Consider the following 24041-nt stretch of genomic DNA (forward strand, 5'->3'; position numbering starts at 1 on the left):
GACATTAACAGAGAGAGTTACATTAAAAGCTGAGTGTATGTATGCATATGTTTAAGGGAACCTGTCATTGGAAATTGAACTAATAAGCCGCTACGAGTACCAGTTGCCAAGCAGCTGAGCAGTTTCCAGATTGTGTTTCTTTTATGACCCAGTTTGGTGGCATCATGCAGAAAACCAACTTTCAAGTGAGATGTAAATTCGTTTTATAAAGCCAATGAAACAGATTTTAACACTGAAGTCAAGCTCTCCCTTCCTCAGAAAGTCCCTTTTCACTGTAATTGATAGTCCTGTATCTAAAGACATCAATAGCCAGATCTCCTGAAGTCTGATGCTCAATGTCAATAACAGAGGACGAGGCGTTCAGTCCTTCCCGCCTTGACTTCAGTGTTAAAAAGTCAAGGAGGCGGAGAGTTTATAACCAATTTAGAAAGAAACAAAAACCTGAAGGTGTTATGCTGCTTGACAATATATTGGTAGTGGTTTATTAGGCCAGTTGCTGATGACCGGTTCCCTTTAACCCCCTTTAGTACCGCTCCAAGTAAATATACGGCAGCTTTCACTGTGACAGATTGCAGAAAGGACGTTGATCAGTGACATGACAGTGACCAAATTCAAATGACTGTCTCCTGAACCCTTGCCCTAGAAACACAGTTCTCGTGTCATATTAAACAGGAGAATCTCTCCTTTAGTGATATATGGATAGTGTATGGATGCTTTTTATTGCCGATTGTAAGAGTAGATATCTCCGGATCTGTTGAGCATCCATACACAATCCATGTATCATATGAAAGGTGAAACTCTCCTGTCTAATAATTGTTTCTAGGTTCAAGGTTTCAGGAGATATTGGTTTGAATTGAGCCCCCCTCCAGACGCTCAGCAGAAGGCAGAATATAGAAGGAGCTGCAGGAAACTCTTACTTTTCATTATTGCAGAAGTACATGCACCCTCTGCATCTGTAGCTGTAACTGGGAAAGGGTGATGGAATAATGCTGTACATATTTATAACATAGTTTGGGTAAAAGTTACTACTTTAAAAAAAAAAAAAAAAAGCTTTAATTGGAAAAATGACTAAAATTCTTATTTTTTCAACTTCGTAGTCAATTATTAGCAAATTTGACATATGTAATTATCAAAACTATTGTATAAAGATAGTCTCACATGTCTTGAAAAAAACAAAGTTAAATTTGTTATGCTATGTAAAGCTTTTCCAGAGATATCATCATTTAAAGTAGTGCATAGTGGAACATCAAAAATTGTCCTGCTTTTCCTGGGACCAATGACCATCGTTACAGGGAAATTATGTTACTTTTCATAACCACATCAGGATTGTGGTTATGAAACGACACAAATGGCCAGGACAAAGTCCATGATAGTCCATGTGTAAGTTCTGTAAGTTATGAAACGACACAAATGGCCAGGACAAAGTCCATGATAGGAGTAGGGTTGCATGATGTTTGGAAACCCCAGTACCAGGTTTCTATCATTTTTGGTACTGAATGATTTCTGCCATTCTACATACTCCAAGTAGCTTTCTATAGGGAAATCCACAGAGAAGATATTAGGCAGGGAAGCCTTTGAATGGATTTTTTGGGCCGTGGAAGCCGTTGAATAGATGTGTTGCACTACATCATCAGGGAAATAGCACAAACTGTCCATATATGGAGATAGAAAATGTATAAGACACAAAATAAATTATACATTTTATATTAATCCCTCACTGAAGTGTAACATTAGTACATCACATGTCGACTGCCGCTGTGTGAAGAGGGCTCACGGGCTGAGGCCTCTCAATACAAGGTGGCTGTTTGCTGCATATTGCCGCTGGGTGAGCCACATTGGCTTAGATCATTTCTCCCTGAGACATAATCGGGGGGCGACAATCTGTTACCATGACGGTTCATACATAGCCCTGAGGACAACTTTGGGTTAAAGTACCCTAGGGAATAGGGTAAAAAAAAAAATCTCCTCCTTTCCCTAGAACTGATATAAATATAAACGGTAAAAACCATGTTCCTAAAATGTCCGATCGATCAAAATATAATGGTTGTATAGCGGCCAAAGTCAAAAATGCCACTTTTTCGCCATTTTACTTAACATAAAAAACTTAAGAAAGTCATCAATAGTCCTAAAATTGGTAGCATTGAAAAAGTCATCTAATCTCGAAAAAAATTACACCACATACAACTTCGTACACTCAAGTATAAAATAGTCATTAATAGCCATTAAATTCAAGCCCACAAAAGTGTTTCCCCAATTTCTCCAGCTTCCCAGTATATGGAATATTAAATACTGTTGCTCTGACATGCAATTTGTTACGCAGAAAACAAGCCCTCAGACAGCTCTTTACAGGCGGTCCCCTACTTAAGAACACTCGACTTACATACGACCCCTAGTTACAAACGGACCTCTGGATATTGGTAATTTATTGTACTTTAGTCCTAGGCTACAATAAACCTCTATAATAGTTATCACATGCGTCTGTAATGAAGCTTTAGTGTTAATATTGATTCTTATGACAACCCAACATTTTTAAAATCCAATTGTCAAAGAGACCAAAAAAGTTCTGGCTGGGATTACAATGATAAAATATACAGTTCCGACTTACATACAAATTCAACTTAAGAACAAACCTACAGACCCTATCTTGTATGTAACCCGGGGACTGCCTGTACATGGAAAAAAAGTTATAGATTTTTGAAGATGGGGGAGTTAAAAATGGAAACGCAAAAAAACTGAAAAAGGCCTCGCCTCGGCGCTAAGTGGTTAACACCAGAATCTTTTCATTCTTTAGCATACAGAGCTGTGTGAAGTGTTATTTTCTGTGGGACCACTTTTTATAAAAATTATTATGGGTGCCAAGATGAAGAAAAAGGAGCAATTTGGACGTGCGTCACGTTCTTGTGGGCTCAGTTTTTAAGACTTTCCCTCTTCGCTCCAAATAACACGCCTACTTTATTCTTTGGTTCGGTGCGATCGCGGTGATACCAAATTTATATAGGTTTTATTGTGTTTTAATACATTTTCAAAAATTAAACGAATGTGTACAAAAAAGAAAAAACATTTTTTGCCATCTTCTGACGCTAATAACTTTTTCATACTTTGGCTCAAGGAGATGTGTGAGGGGTCATTTTTTGCGAAATGAGGCGATGTTTTCATTGCTACCATTTTGAGGTCTGTGCGACATTTTGATCATTTTTTATTTCATTTTTTATGTTATGTAAAAAGGTGTAAAAGTCGCATTTCGGACATTTGGGTGCCATTTCCCGCCTCGGAGGTCACCGTCGCCCGTAACCGTTTTTATATTTTGATAGTTCGGGCATTTTGGGACACGGCGATACCTAATATGTTTGTGATTTTTACTGTTTATTATGTTTTATATCCGTTCTAGGGAAAGGGGGGTGATTTGAACTTTGAATATTTTATTAATTTTTTTTATTTTTTAAACTTTTTTTTTTTTTTTTTCACTATTTTTTAGACCATCTAGGGTACATTAACCCTAGATGGTCAGATCGCTCCTACCATATACTGCAGTATTGCAATATATGGCATTTTTGCAGGTCATACATTACAATGAGCCACTGGCTCATTGTAACGAACCTGCATAAGCCATGTAGCCTCGTGTCAAAAGAAGACCCGAGGATACCATGGTAACCGATCGGCGCCCCCCGATGACGTTCGGGGGCGCGGCGATCGGAAAAAAGATGGCGGCGTTGAGAGGGTTAATAGCCACGATCTGTGCAAGCACTGACCGCGGTTATTAGCGGTGGGGGTTTTCTGCAAAATGCAAAAACCCCCACCTTTGTATGAAGAGGACTCAGCCCGTGAGCCCTCTTCATACATCCCTTATACCTCTGCGCCGTAGAGCTACGGCGCAGAGCGTTAAGGAGTTAAGGAACTTCTCTTCTCTGGGAATTCCCCTTTAACATTACGAATAATAAACCGCAAATACTATAAAAGCTAAAACTCTTCTTGCAAAACGCTAGTTGGTACTGATCGCATACGTTTCATTGTAAACTCATAGAACCGTATTGGGATGAGTCCCCCAAAGACTGCACCCATTAATGTTCCATGTGACTGCACCCATAACCCCTTAAAGACGCAGACATTTTTTTTACTTAAGGCTCAGCTCTATTTTGACATAAAGGGATACCCCCATGAAGATACTTAGATTTACTCAGGATAACAAAATAACACATTCTCTAATTCACTGTTATTAACAAAAATACAGGATTTCATAGATATAATTCCAACCTCTTTCTATCAGCCCTGGTGTATGCAATTTTGGTTGCCCCAGCATCTGACCGTAAATTTTCTGGCTTGGGGTCGGGCATGGCAGATTCTTCTCATGAAAATCTTCTCTTTTCTGCTTGATGCAGTCTTTATGCACTCCAGCCACTCCTCCTGCATTCCAAGACAAGCTCACACGCACACACTTCTGGCTGGCAAGCAGCATGAGGAGACTAAATCTACAAGCAAAATAAGATCTTAATAGCAGGGAAAGGAGTGTTATCAGAGTTGACTGTCTGTTTTATAGCTCAGATGTAGCAGAGCTCAGAGTCTCATATTTTTATGTGTCATATACTAGTAGACTGTTCAGAAGCTAAATGAAAGTGTATATAAACCTGTACCCTAATTATCTAAGCACATTGTCAGCACATGGGGATCATAATTTATCTGTTTTAGTGTCCCTGCCTACACTTTGGAATTTTACACTCACCATAGTTATAGTTATAGAAGCTAAAATAGCAAAATTCTAAAGTAAGGGGGTAAAATTCTCTCCATTGTGTAAACAGAGCATTAAAATTTGAGAACTTTTATTTCATGGAAAAACCACTTTAAGGCTCAGCTGACATGCATCTCTTTATATGATTATAACTTTTGAACAATCTACCATTTTCTTTTATGTATTATGAACCAAACATACCTTGAGAGTGCTATAGCTACACTGATGCAGGCACATATCCTGGTTAATCCCTGAACTGAGTGGTTTTACTGAAAAAAAAAAAAAAACAGTTATAACATTTATGATAATGGAGCTCTGTCACTCCTCTGGCTGCTCAGCGCTTCTCCTCTTACCTTATAGTAATGTGTCGTTCGGGAACGACGTGAGCCGATTGCTCCACCCCTAACTGGCTCACCACGCTCCCTTTAACACGATACAGTTGGATTAAAAGTGGAATGGCGTTGGGTGATTGACTGGCCCTCGGCTCCCTATTGTACATGTAATAGGGTGCCGTTCAGGAGCCGGAAGAGCAGGCTCTTCTTAGTGAGTGGAGCTGTAATTCCCATCACTATTACCCTAATTATGCACTGCTTCAGAGAATAATTTAATCACTGTGTCCCTGACAGGCAGAAGTAATCAATCCAACTCAGGTTTATTAGTCCTGTCTGGACAGTTGAGGAAGCTCTGTGTAATGTGTTTATGCATGGCAGCCAGGAGCACCCAGCTTTCCCAAGGCCCTAAATTTTATTGTGTTTTAAGCAAAACCACTCTGATCAGGTATTAACTAGAGATAAGCGAACATACTCGTCCGAGCTTGATGCTCGTTCGAGCATTAGCGTACTCGAAACTGCTCATTGCTCAGACGAGTATTTCTCCAGCTTGAGAAAATGTCATCTCCCGCCGTTTTGCTTTTTGGCGGCCAGAAACAGAGCCAATCACAAGCCAGGAGACTCTGCACTCCACCCAGCATGACGTGCTACCCTTACACGTCGATAGCAGTGGTTGGCTGGCCAGATCAGGTGACCCTGGAATAGACTAGCCCCTGCCTGCACTGCTCGCGTCATTCTCTGTCTGGATGCCGCTAGGGAGAGAGATGCTGCTGGTCAGGGAAAGCGTTAGGGTGTTCCATTAGAATAGTGTTAGGCAGGAGTGATTCTACAAGAACCCATCAGTCCTTCTTAGGGCTACAATAACGTTTTATTTTCCCTTTTTTTTGGTTTGCTTATGGCTGGGCTTGCTGCTATTAGTAGTGCAGCTAGTACCATATTGTGAGTAATTTGCAGGGAGACTTGTGTTTAGCTCTTAGTGAGCAACACAAGAGGTCCTTGTGACCCGTTAAAATTTAACTTTTACTTCGATATTCCTTAAAAAGGATCACAATATAATCATATATATATGAGCCTTGACATAAAGAAACGCATTAAAAGAATATGGCGGATGTGGAGGGAATTCTCAATGGTATTGTATGCTGGTATGATAGGCTGGTGGAGCAGTGTGACTCGCTAAGGGGTGCTACTATACCGATATACTATCGGGGTGGACAATTGTGAAGTGGTTGCTGAGAGCGGCTGTATACCTTTCTGCGGTGGTGTGTGCCAAATTGTCTCTATAGGATATACCTATTCACCTCTGGGGACTAGTATATTTACACACCACAAACAATGGCATACTAGATTTTAAGCTAAATCACACCATCCACACAACACATTCATACATTGATAGTCTTTGGCATGTATTACTGGACTAATGGTCTCTGCAGCGCGACCCTAAGTCCTAAATGAGTCTCCAAATGAATCGCCATCAATTAAAATTAGGCCCCTGGGGGGGCTGCCTGAGCCTAATTTTAATTGATGGCGATTCATTTGGAGACTCATTTAGGACTTAGGGTCGCGCTGCAGAGACCATTAGTCCAGTAATACATGCCAAAGACTATCAATGTATGAATGTGTTGTGTGGATGGTGTGATTTAGCTTAACCCCTTAAGGACGCAGCCATTTTGTAGCTTAAGGCTCAGCCCGATTTTTTGGATTCTGACTTGCGTCGCTTTATATGGTTATAACTTTTGAACTCTGTTACTTATCAAAACGATTCTGAGATTGTTTTTTCCCCACATGTTGTACTTCATTTTAGTGGTAAATTTTGGCTGATAAGTTTTGCGTTTATTTACAAAAAAAAAGAAAGTATGATACATTTTTTGAAAAATTTGCCATTTTCGAAATTCTAAATCATTGCGTTTTCAGGCAGATAGATTTACCACCTAAATAAGTTGCTGAATAACATTTCCCATTTGTCTATTTTACATTTTCATAATTTCTGAAATGTCTGGATAATTTATTTTGATGTCACGCGGCCTACAAATCGAATAGCGATTTTCTGGATTTTCAGAATTGACTATTTTGGGGATAAATAAAGTTTTGAATGAAATTTTACATATTTAGCATCAAAACCCCCTATATAACCAACCCAATTTCAAATCTGCACCCCTCAAGCTATCAGAAACGGCTTTTACGAAGATTGTTAACCCCTTGAGATCTTCATAGTAATTGAATCAAAATGGCGGCGAAATTTAGAACGGTCATATTGTTCCCTTATACGTTCATTTAGCCCTAAAATTTACACATTTCCAAAATATAAAAAGAGAAAACCCACCATACAATTTGTTCTGCAATTTCTCCTGAGTACAAAGACCCCCCACATGTGGCTGTGACTTGTTTTATGGGCGCACAGCGAGGTGCAGAAGGGAAGGAGGGCGCTGCAGCTGCCAGGATTTTAGTTTCCTCATTGGCCCCTTTTGAAGGCTGTAAAATGTTCGCTTTTTCGTTATTTGGGCCATGTGACGCCATTTTTTTTGCGGGACGAGATGCTTTTTCCATTGTTACCATTTTGGGGTTGGTATCACCTATTGTTGAAAATTTAGGAACTTTTTTTGAGGGCAGGAGTAGAAAAGCATCAATTCTGTACTGGATTTTTTACTCTTTTTTTTTTCGTGTTCACCGTATAGACTAATAATCATGTTATCTTTATTCTATGGGTCGATACGATTACGGGGATACCAGACATGAATATATTTTCTTACGTTTTACTAAATTTGTCAAACAAAACCCTAATGTGGGGAAAAATCTATCATTTATGTATTGCCGTCTTCCAAGTGGCATAACATTGTTACTTTTTTGGCTACGGAGCTGGTTGGTGGCTTGTTTTTTGCGGGACATGTTGTACTTTGCACCAGTATCATGTCTGAGTACATATGGTTTTTTGATCGCATTTTATAGCATTTTTTGTGGGATTGAAAAGGTAAAAATCATAATTTTTGGAGGGTTTATAACAGTTTTTTTTTACGGCGTTTATCGTGGGGGTTCAATAATGATTTACTTTTATTCTACGGGTTGTTACGGACGCGGTGATACTATATATATGTGGGGTTTGTGTTATGATTTAGACTTTTTTTTGAGTTATATGTCTCTTTAAATGTTTTGGGGATTTGGGGCATTTTTAGTGATTTATGACTTTATTTTTTTATTGAATAACTTTTTTTTTTTTACTTTTTCACTTTTATACCATGGGACATGAAGAAGCAATCTTCTGATTGCTTCTTCATGATAATATTCTGCAATACTGATGTATTGCAGAGTATTATCAGTGTCAGCCTATACACTTGCATAGGCTGGCACTGTGCCAGTAAGATGACGTCACAGACGCCATCTTACCGGCAATTCTTGCAAGTAACTCTGGGGTCCAGATCGGACCCCAGAGTTGCTATAGCAACGATCGGCGCCCCCCGAAAACGGTTCGGGGGGGCCGATCGTGGGGGAAAGATCCCCCAGATGCTTGTTAGATGCCGCGGTCGCGCTGACCGCGGCATTTAACGGGTTAAGCACCCGCGATCGGAGACAACTCCGATCGCGGGTGTTACACTGGGGTGCCGGCTATTAGTTACAGCCGGCACCCCGTGTTTCCCGATGCCGGTTCGGCTCTGATCCAGAGCCGAGCCGGCATAAGCGCCGTGGCGGATATATCCGCCACTGAGCGCTAAGTCACTGCGCTCCGTGGCGGATATATCCGCCACAGAGCGTGAAGGGGTTAAAATCTAGTATGCTATTGTTTGTGGTGTGTAAATATACTAGTCCCCAGAGGTGAATAGGTATATCCTATAGAGACAATTTGGCACACACCACCGCAGAAAGGTATACAGCCGCTCTCAGCGACCACTTCACAATTGTCCACCCCGATAGTATATCGTTATAGTAGCACCCCTTAGCGAGTCACACTGCTCCACCAGCCTATCATACCAGCATACAATACCATTGTATGCCATGTACCATCTACCATCCCTCCACATCCGCCATATTCTTTTAATGCGTTTCTTTATGTCAAGGCTCATATATATATGATTATATTGTGATCCTTTTTAAGGAATATCGAAGTAAAAGTTAAATTTTAACGGGTCACAAGGACCTCTTGTGTTGCTTCCTAAGCAACAACTGTAAATATATGAATTAAATCTATAGGTCCGACCATAAAGTGGTCCTAGGACTATCTAAAACTATAATTTTGATAGCTCTTAGTGACACCCATATCCACCTCAAACACCGAAGTGGGACAATTTATTAGGGGTTTGATTTGAATTACCCCGAGTCTGCTGATTTATTTTTTTTTTACGTTTATTTCTTTTTAGAACTCACAGTAATCTGCCAAAGCAGTGTGCTTTGAGTGTAGGCTAGAAAATAGCCATAGGAGAACCCTAACGGCTTATTTAGGCCTACAATAGCGTTATATTTTCCTTTTTTTTTGTTTGCTTGTGGCTGGGCTTGCTGGCATTAGTAGTGCAGCTAGTACCATATTGTGAGGAATTTGCTGGGAGACTTGCAACCGTTGTGTTTAGCTCTTAGTGACACACATATCCACCTCAAACACCGAAGTGGGACAATTTATTAGGGGTTTGATTTGAATTAGGCACAGTCTTCTGATTTATTTTTTTTTACGTTTATTTCTTTTTATAACTCAAAGTCATCAGACACAGCACAAAATCCAGTTGTGTGCTGTCAGTGTAGGTTAAAAACTTGCCATAGCAATAGGATAGCATCGTTTTGTTTAAAAAAAAAAAAAACACAAAAAACACACAAAAAAAAAAATTTGAAGTTTACACTTTAATTTTGAAAATGTTTAACCCGAGGGCTAGGGGTAGAGGACGTGGGCGTCCAACTACTGCAGGGGTCAGAGGCCGTGGTCCTGGGCGGGGTGAGACACCACCTGCTGATGAGGGAGCAGGGGAACGCCGCAGAGCTACACTCCCTAGGTTCATCATGTCTCAAGTTACTGTGACTCGTGGTAGAGCACTGTTGAGGCCAGAACAGTGCGAAGAGGTGATGTCGTGGATTGCGGACAATGCTTCTAGCCATTGGTCCACCAGTCAGTCTTCCACGCAGTCCACCCATGTCACCGAAATCAGCACTCCTCCATGTGCCATGCCTGGCCCATGTGTTAAATCTCATAGTTCAGCGTTTCCTCAAGACATACCCCAATCTGTCTGATTTGCTCACGAAGGTGCGCCGCATCTGTGAGCATTTCAGGAAGTCCAGCACAGATGCTGCCACTCTCAGGGCAGCGCAGCGCCGCCTCCAACTGCCCGCTCACCGACTGTTGTGTGACGTGCCCACGAGTTGGAATTCAACATTAACCATGTTATCCAGAGTTTACCAGCAGCGCAGAGCGATTGTAGACTGCCAGATGTCAACTTCCACCAGAACTGGTAGTCAGGTCAGTCAGCTTCTTCAAGTCTACAATGAGGAGTCGACGTGGATGTCTGATATGTCAGGTGCTGAGTAACTTTGAGGAGTCAACACAGATGGTCAGTGGCAATGCCGCCATCCTCAGCCTCGGAAGCTTTGCGCTCGTCACAAGAGACTGGGAAGAAGATTCCCTTGTTGATAGCCAAAGCACCGTCAGGTCTTTTTCTCAGCGCATATCTGAGGAGGATGAGGAGGAAGAGGAGGAGAATGTTGGCGAAACAGAAGAGGGGACCATTGTTCAGTCCTTCACTGTTCAGTGTGTATGGGCAGAAGAAGAGGAGTTGGAGGAGGAGGAAATGGAGAGTCAGGCCAGTGGGGGGAGTGAATTCTTGCACGTTGGTACTCTGGCGCATATGGCAGATTTCATGCTAGGCTGCCTATCCCGTGACCCTCACGTTCAAAGAATTTATTCCAGCACCGATTACTGGGTATTCACTCTCCTGGACCCACGGTACAAGCAAAATCTTTCCACTCTCATCCCTGGAGAGGAAAGGTGTGTGAGAATGCATGAATACCAGCAGGCCCTGGTGCACAAGCTGAAACAGTATTTCCCTTCTGACAGCGCTAGCGGCAGAGTGCGTAGTTCTGCGGGACAAGTAGCGAGGGAGAGTAGGCGAGCAGGCAGCTTGTCCAGCACTGGCATGGTACGCTTTACAAGGCCTGTGCCAGTTTTATGTCACCCCAGCAAGACACTGTCACCTGTCCCCAGTCTCGGCAGAGTAGGGCTGATCTTTACAGAAAGATGGTGAGGGAGTACATAGCTGACCATACCATTGTCCTAAATGATCACACAGCTCCCTACAACTACTGGGTTTCAAAGCTGGACATGTGGCACGAACTGGCGGTGTACGCCTTGGAGGTTCTTGCCTGCCCTGCCGCTAGCGTGTTGTCCGAGCGGGTTTTCAGTGCAGCTGGTGGCCTCATCACCGATAAGCGTACACGCCTGTCGACTGACAGGCTGACGCTTATCAAGATGAATAAAGCCTGGATTTCTCCGGATTTCCATTCTCCACCAGGTGAAAGAAGCTCAACCTGAATAATGTATGCACTCCTCCTCCTCATTGTCCTCCTTCTCCTCCTCTTTGTACACTAAAGCAGAGGAAACTGGCTATTTTTTGCAAGGGCCAACTGGCTCTAGCTATAGCACTCTGGAGGGCCACCTACCCGGTCCTATGTTTTAAGCAATTCCTTAAAACCAGCTCCTCTGGTTTGAAAACTTTTTTGGACTGCCACATACAGGCACTATCCAAATTAAATTGTCTCCATAGCAGCCTCCACATGTCGTCTTTTTAGCTGGCTCCACACGTTGTCTCCAGTGCTACCTTCACACGTCATCGCCATAGCTGCCTCCAAAAGTCGTCCATATAGCTGCCTCCATACATGGTCTCCTTATCAAACGAACTGTGTCAAGCAGAATTTTGGGTTGTTTTCATGGATTCCACATCAAACTTGTTAACTTTGTCGCCACCCTGCTGTGTAATCCACAAAATATACTGGCAAACTTTTATCATTTACCGATATTATTTCAATGCTTCTTACGCATCTGTTTACATTCCCCTCACCCGCCATAACCCAAACTTATAAGAACGCTACTACACTTGATCTTATACAAAAGGTTCTTAGAAGTGCTGTTTGGGGAGTAGTCTAGAGACAGGGGCTTGGATTGGCGAAAGCTCGCCTGGCAGCGGAGCGCCAGCTCCATCCCAAGATCCAACTAACATAGTTTTAACTGCAGCACCTTTAATCTACTACTAGTTCACTGCCTCCATACATGGTCCCCTTATCAAACAAGCTGTGTCAGGCAGAATTTTCAGGTGTTTCACCAGATACATAGTGGAACTCGGCCCATCTGTCGCCGCCATGCTGGCGACCTGAAGTTGCAATCATAGCAGCGCAATATGGATGCCCCATACTGTCACTCTTAATCATGGAACCATTTCCTAGGTGAAATATTCAAACGACCCCGCCTGCTTTGAAAATTATAATTTTTTCAAAGTAAACACTTCTGGCCCCCAGGCCCATTTTGGGTGGGGAGGAGCCGAGAGACAGGGGCTTGGACAGGCGAAAGCTCGCCTGGCAGCGGACCGCCAGCTCCATCCCAAGATTAGGCAGCCTCAGAGGCATCCATGCATGCTGCCCCTGCTGTTTCCTGTCCATTTCGCCTCCACGATCCTCCACAGCGTCCACAATGTCTCCATGTGCAACTTTCAACTGTCTATTCCCCAGACGCTGGAACACGAGAGGATATGCAGCACATCATCCCCTTATCAAACGAGCTGTGTCAGGCAGAATTTTCAGGTGTTTCACCAGATACATAGTGGAACTCGGCCCATCTGTCACCATGCTGGAGACCTGAAGTTTCAATCATAGAAGCAATATGGATGCCCCAGTAGTCACTCTTAATCATGGAAGTCGTCTCCATGGCTGCCTCCCCATGTCGTCCCTTTATCAAACGAGCTGTGTCAGGCTCATTTTTCGGGTGTTTCACCAGATACGTTATGGAACTTGGTCACTATGTCGCCACCATGCTGTGTTGTCGACTAAACATACCGTTGTTAGGGATTTTTTTGCAGGGCCCCAACAGCCCTCTTGACTTTTGTAAGGTGAGTCCTAATTAACCCTTGATTGAACATAGAGACCAAGACATACGTCAATCTCTTAGTCAAAATCTTCTCCCCTTTAATAATCAAAATGCATAATATATAACAAACAGAAGAATCATCAAAGGGGCGTGAATAGTATACTGCAAAGCTATTGGTCATCAGCAAATTCTGGGAAAAGAAAGTTAATTAATTGTGCTCAGTTCTCAGAGACCTTGTACACAGATATTGTTTATACTAAGAAGAAGATAAGTGGCTCCAGAATCATATTATTATGCAGCTTCGAGGACAGACTGGCTTCTCATTAAATGTCAAAGGGTATTAGCTGACAGGCCAGCAAACAGGTTACATAAAATGAAGTTTGAATCATGACATTAACTTGACAATGGTCAGGGAACATGGCCGCTGTATCTAAGATGGCGGACAGTAGTCAAGATGGCGTCCGAAACCAGTGCGACCTCCTTAACACCGTCAACCTTTTGTTCACATAGGAAATCATTTCAGCGCTTCTTTCTCACCTCCTTTGGTGAAACCTGAGTCCATTTAGGGTATGTCGCCATGACACTCTCTAGCCTGCAGCTGCCTCTGCATGCCGTCCCCTATAGTGTCAGGGTCAATTATTGTATGTTTTAGATGCTATCTAGCCTCATTCGGTCACTCTGTCATGGCCTTGCTGTTGCCCATAATTTTGGCATAATGGTGCGATTAAGCAGCCTCAGAGGCATCCATGCATGCTGCCCCTGCTGTTTCCTGTCCATTTCCGTGGTGTTTCCATCCTTTTCTGAGGTTCCCAGGTGTTTGGCCAAGCTTCCCTGTGCAGACCCTTGGTCCCCTTGAAAAATGCTCGAGTCTCCCATTGACTTCAATGGGGTTCGTTATTCGAGACGAGTATTCGAGCATCGGGAAAAGTTTGTCTCGAATAACGAGTACCCGAGCATTTTAGTGCTCGCTCATCTCTAGTATTAACCCTTTAAGGAACTAACTGGCCCTTTTTTATTTTTTCAGTTCCATTTTTCACTCCTCACCTCACCATCTTTTTTTAAAATTTTTTACACAACCTCTGCGATTGCTTGTTTTTGCGTGACAAAGTGCACTTCATATTGATGGTATTGAATATTCCATGCCGTGCCCTGGAAAGCGGGAAAAAAAATCCAAATACAGTGAAAATAGAGAAACTGCATTTGTGGTTTTTTTCTTCTGGGATTTTACGGCTTTCACTGTGGCCTCCTTTATTCTTTGGGTCGGTACCATCACTGGGATAACAGATTTGTATAGGTTTTATAATGTTTTCATGCATTTACAAAAATTAAAACCTCCAGTACATGTACATTTTTTTATTTTGCCATCTTCTGGCGCTAATGACTTTTTCATACTTTGGTGTACAAAGCTGTGGGTGGTGTCATTTTTTCCGACTTTTGATGACGTTTTTAATTCTATCATTTATAGAACTTTATGAGCGTTTGATCAAATTTTTAATTGAACTTTATTATTTTTCAAAATATCAAGTAACTGCCATTTACTTTGCCACTTTGGGCGCTATTTTCCATTTCGGGTTAAATGCAGGGAGAAACTGTTATCATATTTTGATCGTGCATTTTCGGACGCGACGATACTTAATGTGTTTATGATTTTTACTATTTGTTTATAGTTATATGATTTGTAGGAAAAGGGGGGGTTATTTTAATTTTTTTTTAACTATTTTTTTTTATTTTTCTTTAACCCTAGGTTGTCTGATCGATCCTACCATATACTGGTACCATATATTATGGGGATTTTCTTCCTCATTCATTACAATGTGCAATTGGCACATTGTAATTAGAGGGTTAAAACGAGACGGCCTCGGGTCTTCGGAAGACCCAAGGCTGTCATGGCGACTGATCGCTGGTCCCCGATGACGTCACAGGGAGCGGCAATCCTTGGCAAGATAGCAGCTCCCATTCGCCACCATGTTTTTGAAGCCGTCGACGGTGATCGCCTGGATAACAACCGCGATTGGTGCAAGCACCAATCGTGGTTGCTACCGTTAAGTCTTTGCTACAATATGCAGCAAAGACTTACCGGCTATGGAAAGAGCTCAACCCGTGAGCCCTCTCCATGTACGCGTGAGCCCTCTCCCAACGAGCGCCGTACTATTACAGCACGCATCGGTAAGGGGTTTAATAAGATATGTTTCTGTATCAGTGAGCTACAGCATTCTCAAAGTATGTTTGTTTGGTTCACAATGCATAAAAACAAATGGTAGATTTCCATTTTAACTTGTCAAAGTGATTTTGAAATTGTTTAAATTATCTTGTTCTTGGACAAATTAGTTACTAAAATGTCTGGATATTTTAGTTTGATGTCACGTGTCTTACAAATAGATTAAAATTGGTTTGACATTTTCAAGGAGAATTAAGAATTGACTTTTTAGATATATATATCTCAGAAGCCCACTATATATCACTTCAATTTTAAATCTGCACCTCTCAGACTTGGAAACCGCTTTTAGGAAGATTGTAAACCCTTTGAGATCTTCATTGCAATTTAAAAAAGTTAGTGCATTAGTGTCATTGTGTGTTATGGCCATGGCACGGATCTCTGTGCCCTGTGACATTTTGTGTTTTTTTTTTTTTTGTTTGTTGTTTTTTTTTGTTTGGGCTTATTTTTTGCGGGATTAGATACATTTTCATCAATAGGACATAGCCACCCCAAAGTAGCATCACTGAAAAATACATCATCTTACCATAATCTATAAATTACAACCAAACCTTCCCCTGCTCCTAGCAGTGACGTCAAGAACACTGTGGAAAGAGGACCATAAATATACATAAAGTTTTTCAGGATAGGATAAGGAAAACCACGCCTCTTTTAGCTACCTTGTAAGGCAGCTTCCTTGACATCAAGCATTGCCTACAAGAGGCCTTATGACATGATTCAGGATTGAAGCCAGTATATCTATTCCAGAAGGATTAGATTCCCAACTCTTTAGACCGGACTGTTTCGACCTGGTTGCGTCTTTTCAGTACTGCGCTGGAAACTGGTTTGGCTGAGTGAGAGGCTTGTGACTAGGGTTGGGAGGTAAAAGTTCTTGTTACGGAGATTGCCAATTAAAGGTGCCATGTGGAGTCTTCTAGCCATGGATGCTCCACTAAGGGGATTCTGGTAAAATATGCAAAGTTTTCCAGGATGGCATAAGGAAAACTATGCCTCTTTTAGCTACTTTGTAAGGCAGCTCCCTTCACATCAAGCATGACCTGCAAGAGGCCTTATAACATGATGTGGGATTAAAACCAAACCAGTCTATCTATATAGACTTCTGGAATAGATATACTGTTTTGGTTTTAATCCTGCATCATGTTACAAGGCTTCCTGAAGGTCATGCTTGATGTGAAGGGAGCTGCCTTACAAGAATGTACTCCAGAATGATACTGTTGCAAAGTATAACCCGCAAAAAACAAGCCATCAACCAGCTCCATAGTCAAAGTAAAAATGTTATGCCACTTGGAAGACAATGCAAAAATGATGGTTTTACTTAATTTGACAAATAAAACCATAGTGTCGGGAAAAATCTAAGTATGGTATCCCTGTAATCGTAGTGACCCATAGAATAAAGATAACATAATTATAAGGCAGTGAACACCAAAAAAAGGAATAACAAATCCAGTACAGAATTGATGCTTTTCTGCTCCTGCCCTCATAAAAAAGTTCCTAAATTTTCAATAATGGGGGATACCAACCCCAAAATGGTAACACTGGAAAAAGCATCTCATCCCGCAAAAAAACATGGCCCCAATAATTAAAAAAGCTAAAATTTTATAGCCTACAAAAGGGGCCAATGAGGAAACTAAAATCCTGGCAGCTGCAGGGAGCTCCTTCCCTTCTGTGCCTTCTTGCTGTGCACCCATAAGACAAGTAATGGCCACATGTGGGGGGTCTCTGCCCTTAGTAGAAATTGCATAACAAATTGTAAGGTGGGTTTTCTCTTTATCTTTTGAAAATCTGTAAATTTTAGGGTTAAATGAACGTATAACCGACAAAATTTGACCATTCTTAATTTCACCTCCTTTTCGATGTAATTACTATGAAGATCTCAAGGAGTTAACAATCTTCCTAAAAGTTGTTTCTGATAGTTTCAGGGGTTCAGATTTGAAAATGGGCTGATTATAAAGGGGTTTTTTTGTTAAATATGTAAAATTTCATTCAAAACTGTATATATCCCCAAAATAGTCAATACGGAAAATTGTAAGCCGCACGACATCAAAATAAATTATCCAAAAATTAGGAAAATGTAAAGTAGACATATGGTAAATGTTATTCAGCAACTTATTTAGGTGGTAAATCTATCTGCCTGAAAACACGATGATTTAGAATTTCGGAAATGGCAAATTTTTCTATAAATTCATCATTTTCCTTTTTTTTTTTTTTGTAAATAAACGCAAAACGTATCAGCCACAATTTACCACTAAAATTAAGTACCACATGTGGGGAAAAAAAACTATCTCAGAATCGCTTTGATAAGTAACCGTGTTCAAAAGTTGTAACTTTATAAAGCGACATATGTCAGAATCCAAAAAATGGGGCTGATCCTTAAGGGGTAAAATAGCTGCGTTCTTAATGTTTAACCCCTTATCACCGACACTAGTTTTCAGCTTAATGACCAGATTTTTCAAATCTGACATGTCTCACGATAATTGGTTATAACTTCGGAACGCTTTTAATATATCCTGGTGATTTTGAGAATGTTTTCTCGTGATACTTTTTATAACTAACATGAAGTACAATGTAAGTGATAAGTTTTGCGATTCGTTCTGAAAAAAAGTGAAAATTTGGCAAAAGTTTGTAAAAATTCTTCATTTTCCAAGTTTGAAATGTTCTGCTTTCCAGACAGGAAGTAAAACTACCCAAAAAGCTTGATAATTAACATTTACGGAATGTCTGCTTTATGTTGAGATGATATTTTATGCGTCCTCTCATTTTTCTAGGATGTTATGAGGTGCAGAACTTTAGATGCGATTTTTCTCATTTTCATGAAAATTGCCAAAACTCACATTTTGAGGGACAACTCGACTTTTAAGTGACTTTGAAAGGCCTAAATAATAGTTAAAACACATAAATTACCCCACTATAGAAACTTCACCCCTCAACATATGTAAAACAACTTCTATTAAGTCCATTAACCCTTTAAGTGTTTTACATGGGTTAAAACAATATGGACCTGCGATTTAGAAACTATGGAATTTTTTTGGAAAATACATGCATTTAGGCCAAACTGACAGTTTCAGAATAAATTAAATGATGAAACTCACTGCAACGTTTGATGCCAAATTCCTCCCGAGTGTACTGATACCCCATATGTGGTGGTAAACTGCTGTACAGGCGCACGGCCGAGTATAGAATGAATGGAGGCGCCATTCACAGCAGATTTGTATTGTCGCATTGTACAACCTATACATTTTTTTTTTTTTTTTTTGTAATGCAAACATATGAGGGCTTATTTTTTACGGGATGAGATACAATGTATAGATAATTCATTTTGGGGGTCTATAGCTTATTAATGAGATTTTATTAACTATTTCAAGGGGGACACAAACAAAATCATCACCGTAACATAAAAATAATATATGATCTTTATTCTCTGGTTCACTACGATTGCGGTGATATCTCATTTATATAGTTTTTCTTATCTTTGCTCAATTTTCCTGAGCAAAACCAATATTGGAGAATATCGCATTGTTTTTACTATTGATAGAGTTGTTCTTTTCAGTCGTATCATATTAGGGAACGTAACTTTTTTTGATCACTTTTTAGAACCTTTTTTGTGATGGTGTTTGATGGAAAATTGTATATTACGGGAAGATTTTCGAGTTTTTTGTTTTAGTTTTTTTTACGTCGTTCACCGAGCGGGTTCAAGCTTGATTTAGATTTATTGCACAAATTGATACGGACGCGGTGATACCAAATATGTACGTGTTTTTGTGTTTTATATACTTTATTTGCATTTCATGTGTAACTGGGGAGATTAGGGGACTTTTATTTTATTTATTTAATTATATAATAAAATGATTTCATTTTTTTATTTTTTTTTTTTTTTTTTACTTTTTTACATTTTCTACTTCTTGGCTTGAACAAGAGATCGTCCGATCGCTTATTCAAGCCTTTACACTGCAATACACTTGTTCACCGGGATTATCCTGTCAATATTTTTGTCCACCATCTGCTTGCCCTGTGTAGCTAAGCTGCTTCCATAGGCCATGGCTAAGTTGGACATGGGTTCTGACAGGAAGGCCTGAGTAGGGATGCACAGAGCTGAGGAGCCGTGGTTGTGGTATTCCATGCCCGGAGGTCCTGGGACGGCACTGGTGTCATCGAATAACTGATGCTGACCGGCCATATTGGGGTTAGAGCCTCGATGGCGCCGCTTTGAAGGGGCCCTGAAGCTGCTCTCCCGGTTCATGGTTCCGGTGTGATGACGCGGCCTCGCCTCCTCCTTAGCAGCTGACGCGCAAGCCAGTCGGTCGGTAGAACGCTTGCGCGTCAGCTGCTAAGGAGGAGGCGAGGCTGCGGATCCCCCGGTAAGCACACCGGGGGGGATCCACGCGGGACACGCTTACACGCCGCGGTCATGCTTGACCGCGGCTTGTAAGGGGTTAAACACCCGGGATCTGAGTTTTTCCGCTCCCGGGTGTTAGTCCCGGGTCTGGGCTGTAAGATCACAGCCCGACACCGGCACCAGCGAGACCCGGTGTCCCGAAATCTTCTTCTGACGCGCCGCCGTAGAAAGGCGTACGCGTCAGAAGAAGTACCCTTAATGACCGCCGTAAAAAGCCGATAGGGGGGTCATTAAGGGGTTAATCAGGAACTGATTTTGTAGGCCTCCAAATCTGTTAACAGAATTGTTGTCTGGTTTGTATTTGACCTCGTGTTGCAATGTAGACAAGAACAGCTGTTCTTGCCTTTTCTAATGCTGGTTAAATTTAGTAAGGTAGGCTTAAGACTGAAAGATGAAACTCATTAGCACGGTGTGTGCTAAATATGTTTATCAATTATATGGCACATGCTTTGAGGAGGATGCTAAATTTGGTACCACTTTATATTTGAAATACTCAGATATTGAGACCGTTTGTCAGGCTTCTTTAACTTCTTAAGGACTATTATTTTTTCATTTTCATTTTTTACTGCCCACATTCAAACATCCATAACTTTTTAGTTTCTCTGTATTCAGAGCCTTGAGAGGGCTTGTTTTCTGCACAACCAATTGTTCTTCCTATTGATTGTACTTAAAAATCCATGCCGTGTACTGGGAAGCTGTAAAAAAAAAAAAAAATTCAAAATTAGTTGAAATTGACAAAAGTGCACCACTTTTGTTTTGGGCCCTGTTTTTACGACATTCACTGTGCGCTCCAAATAACAACCGTTTTTTTGGGGGGGTGGGAGAATCACAAAGATATAACACATTTATATAGGTTTTATTATGTGTTATTATTTTAAACGTTATAGATCATGCTGAACGACCGGCCTGGGAGTCTTTTGACATATAGCAAACCATAGGGAGGCATTATAGCTTCTCAACAGTTGTTTCTATAGGGTCTGCGTCTGTATTCACACAGGAAACACTACAACATAGAGTGGCAACTGCAATAATAAATGTATATTTAAAGGGGTTGTCCGAGTTTTCAAAAAAAAACTATATGTGGCCGGGAGCGGGCTGACTAAAATAATAAAGCTGTACTTACCTCCCGGTGCCCTCCCGTATCCAGCGCTGCTGTCGCTCCGGTCCGGGCGCCATGTAAACAAACATGGCCGCCGGAGCAGCGCTGGACTCAGTTCCGGCCGGACCCGACAACCTTCCGGCCCCCATACACAAAGCTGTGTATAGGGACGGATAGGCGTACCCGGCCACGGCCGGCCGGAAGCTGAGTCCAGCGCTGCTCCGGCGGCCATGTTTGTTTACAGCAGAGATTTGGGATAACGCTAGCAATGTAACACTGCAGTCTTCTGCAGTCCACATTTAAAAACGCTCGGTTTTCAAGTCACTTTGAGAGGCTTAAATAATAGTAAAACTCTCAATGTATGTAAAACAACTTTTATGAAGTTAGTTAACCCTTTAATCGATTTACAGGGGTTAGAACAAAATTGTGTGCAATTTAGAAATTTCAAATATTTTGGCTAAATGAATGTGTTTTTCAAATAATGCACATATTATTAGTGGATAAAATATGAAAACCCTCCACAAAGTTTGATACCCAATCTCTCCCGAGTATAACAATACCCCATATGTTGTGGTATGGCCATATGGCAGGGCATCTAAGGGAATTTGCGCCATTCAGAGCAGATTTGCATTGTCACTTTTTATTGGCTATACTTTTTTTTTCTTATATGCCACATTAAAAGTACTTTACAAATACTTCATTTTAGTGGGTCTTTAGCTTACTGGTGAGATTTTATTAACTCGTGAATGTATTGAGGAAAGAAAATCGTAAATTTTGGGTTCCTACCTTTTGTAGGGCCATACACGATACCATAAAAAAATAATATATTATCTTTATTCTATAGATCACTAAGACTCGAATTAGAAAATCTATTTGCATAGTCCACCGTTTTAAATAGTAACGCCAATACTATGAATTGAATAGCTGATAAGCTAATTAAAGCAATCAAAAGAGATTTTAGTGACATTAAAAAGTATTGGTTTCAGGTGTATGTGGATGTGAACAAATGGTACACTTGCAATTTTGTTTTTGTTCAATTTAAAAATTATGTTTGGATTTAAAGCAGGGGTGCACAACCTAAGTGTACAATAAGTGTCATAGACCCCAGAGCAGACTACAATACAGCGCACAAACAAAACAATATTAATAATGGAAATTGTCTGAACCCATGCAGCTGGGCCCAGCACTGTGCCCTAACTGCAGCCAGCCAGTTATTCTTATCCATACAGGGTGATTCTTGACTTTTTGCTGCCTTATGTGAAAAGAATATATCTACTATAATACTGTCATCAGATCATGACTAAGACGCTATGCTCAAAAACTCGTCGATCATAGGATAATCATGTACCTGATGTGCAAATTTTATTAATAAAAAAACTTAATGTTCCATTCAATGCGCAAGAGTGTTCTTGTTCCGTACCAAGGAAGCTTTTATATAACTATAGTACTGTCTCCTATGTATATGACCAAACAAAGAATAGGACAGGCACTACCAATGTATAAAGATTACAAATAAGTCCACGTATCCTAGGAGAGCATGTAACCAACAAAAGAGAGGATACGTATGATGGACTAAGGTAATATCAAAAAAAACTTTATTAATACATAAACACAGTAACAACAAAACCACATAATAAAAACACTTAAAAAGTGCACCATGCAAGGTGTACTTGACCTCCCAGGACCAATGTGTCCTGGGCTCCCCAGCCCCAAGCCGACCAAGTCCTGTGATGCAGGACAATGAGGGAAGTACTAAATACAGCTGAATAACATCAAATTGCAACAGGCAATATGTGCATACATAAAGTGACCGGTGCAAAAAATAAATGAACCCAACAGTCCTGTATATAGTAGCCTAAATGCCTGAAGTATACGGTACCTAATGTGGATCCATATGGTAAGGTGAGAGAGGCAGAAAGGCAAGGTCGGAGTGGGGAGGGGGAGAGAGGAGCGAACCCCACGCGTATCGTCACCTGCTCCGGTGACTTCCTCCTATGTATATATAACTACTATAATATTGCCCCCGATGTACAAGAATATAACTACTATAATTGTGCCCCAAGCTCCAGTTCTCCCCCTGCCCGCAGCTCCAGTTCTCCCCCTGCCCGCAGCTCCAGTTCTCCCCCCTGCCCGCAGCTCCAGTTCTCCCCCCTGCCCGCAGCTCCAGTTCTCCCCCCTGCCCGCAGCTCCAGTTCTCCCCCCTGCCCGCAGCTCCAGTTCTCCCCCCTGCCCGCAGCTCCAGTTCTCCCCCCTGCCCGCAGCTCCAGTTCTCCCCCCTGCCCGCAGCTCCAGTTCTCCCCCCTGCCCGCAGCTCCAGTTCTCCCCCCTGCCCGCAGCTCCAGTTCTCCCCCCTGCCCGCAGCTCCAGTTCTCCCCCCTGCCCGCAGCTCCAGTTCTCCCCCCTGCCCGCAGCTCCAGTTCTCCCCCCTGCCCGCAGCTCCAGTTCTCCCCCCTGCCCCCAGCTCTAGTTCTCCCCCCTGCCCCCAGCTCTAGTTCTCCCCCCTGCCCCCAGCTCTAGTTCTCCCCCCTGCCTCCAGCTCTAGTTCTCCCCCCTGCCCCCAGCTCCAGTTCTCCCCCCTGCCCCCAGCTCCAGTTCTCCCCCCTGCCCCCAGCTCCAGTTCTCCCCCCTGCCCCCAGCTCCAGTTCTCCCCCCTGCCCCCAGCTCCAGTTCTCCCCCCTGCCTCCAGCTCCAGTTCTCCCCCCAGCTCCAGTTCTCCCCCCTGCCCCCAGCTCCAGTTCTCCCCCCTGCCCCCAGCTCCAGTTCTCCCCCCTGCCCCCAGCTCCAGTTCTCCCCCCAGCTCCAGTTCTCCCCCCTGCCCCCAGCTCCAGTTCTCCCCCCTGCCCCCAGCTCCAGTTCTCCCCCCTGCCCCCAGCTCCAGTTCTGCCCCCAGCTCCAGTTCTCTCCCCTGCCCCCAGCTCCAGTTCTCCCCCCTGCCCCCAGCTCCAGTTCTCCCCCCTGCCCCCAGCTCCAGTTCTCTCCCCAGCTCCAGTTCTCTCCCCAGCTCCAGTTCTCTCCCCAGCTCCAGTTCTCTCCCCAGCTCCAGTTCTCTCCCCAGCTCCAGTTCTCTCCCCAGCTCCAGTTCTCCTTGCCCCCAGCTCTACTTTCCCTTCTGCCCCACTTCTCCCACCTGCCCCCAACTCCATTTCTTCCCCCTGCCCCCAGCTCCAGTTCTCTCCCCAGCTCCAGTTCTCTCCCCAGCTCCAGTTCTCTCCCCAGCTCCAGTTCTCTCCCCAGCTCCAGT

General features: G+C 42.3%; 1 protein-coding gene across 3 annotated transcripts in view; it reads left to right on the forward strand.

The window, feature by feature from the left end:
• NFATC3 (nuclear factor of activated T cells 3) overlaps positions 1–24041 on the forward strand; it is a 141194-nt gene that overhangs the window by 111338 nt on the left and 5815 nt on the right. The window lies entirely within an intron of this gene.

The sequence above is a fragment of the Engystomops pustulosus genome, chromosome 7 (genome assembly GCF_040894005.1).
Source record: "Engystomops pustulosus chromosome 7, aEngPut4.maternal, whole genome shotgun sequence".
In the NCBI taxonomy this organism is placed as follows: Eukaryota; Metazoa; Chordata; class Amphibia; order Anura; family Leptodactylidae; genus Engystomops; species Engystomops pustulosus.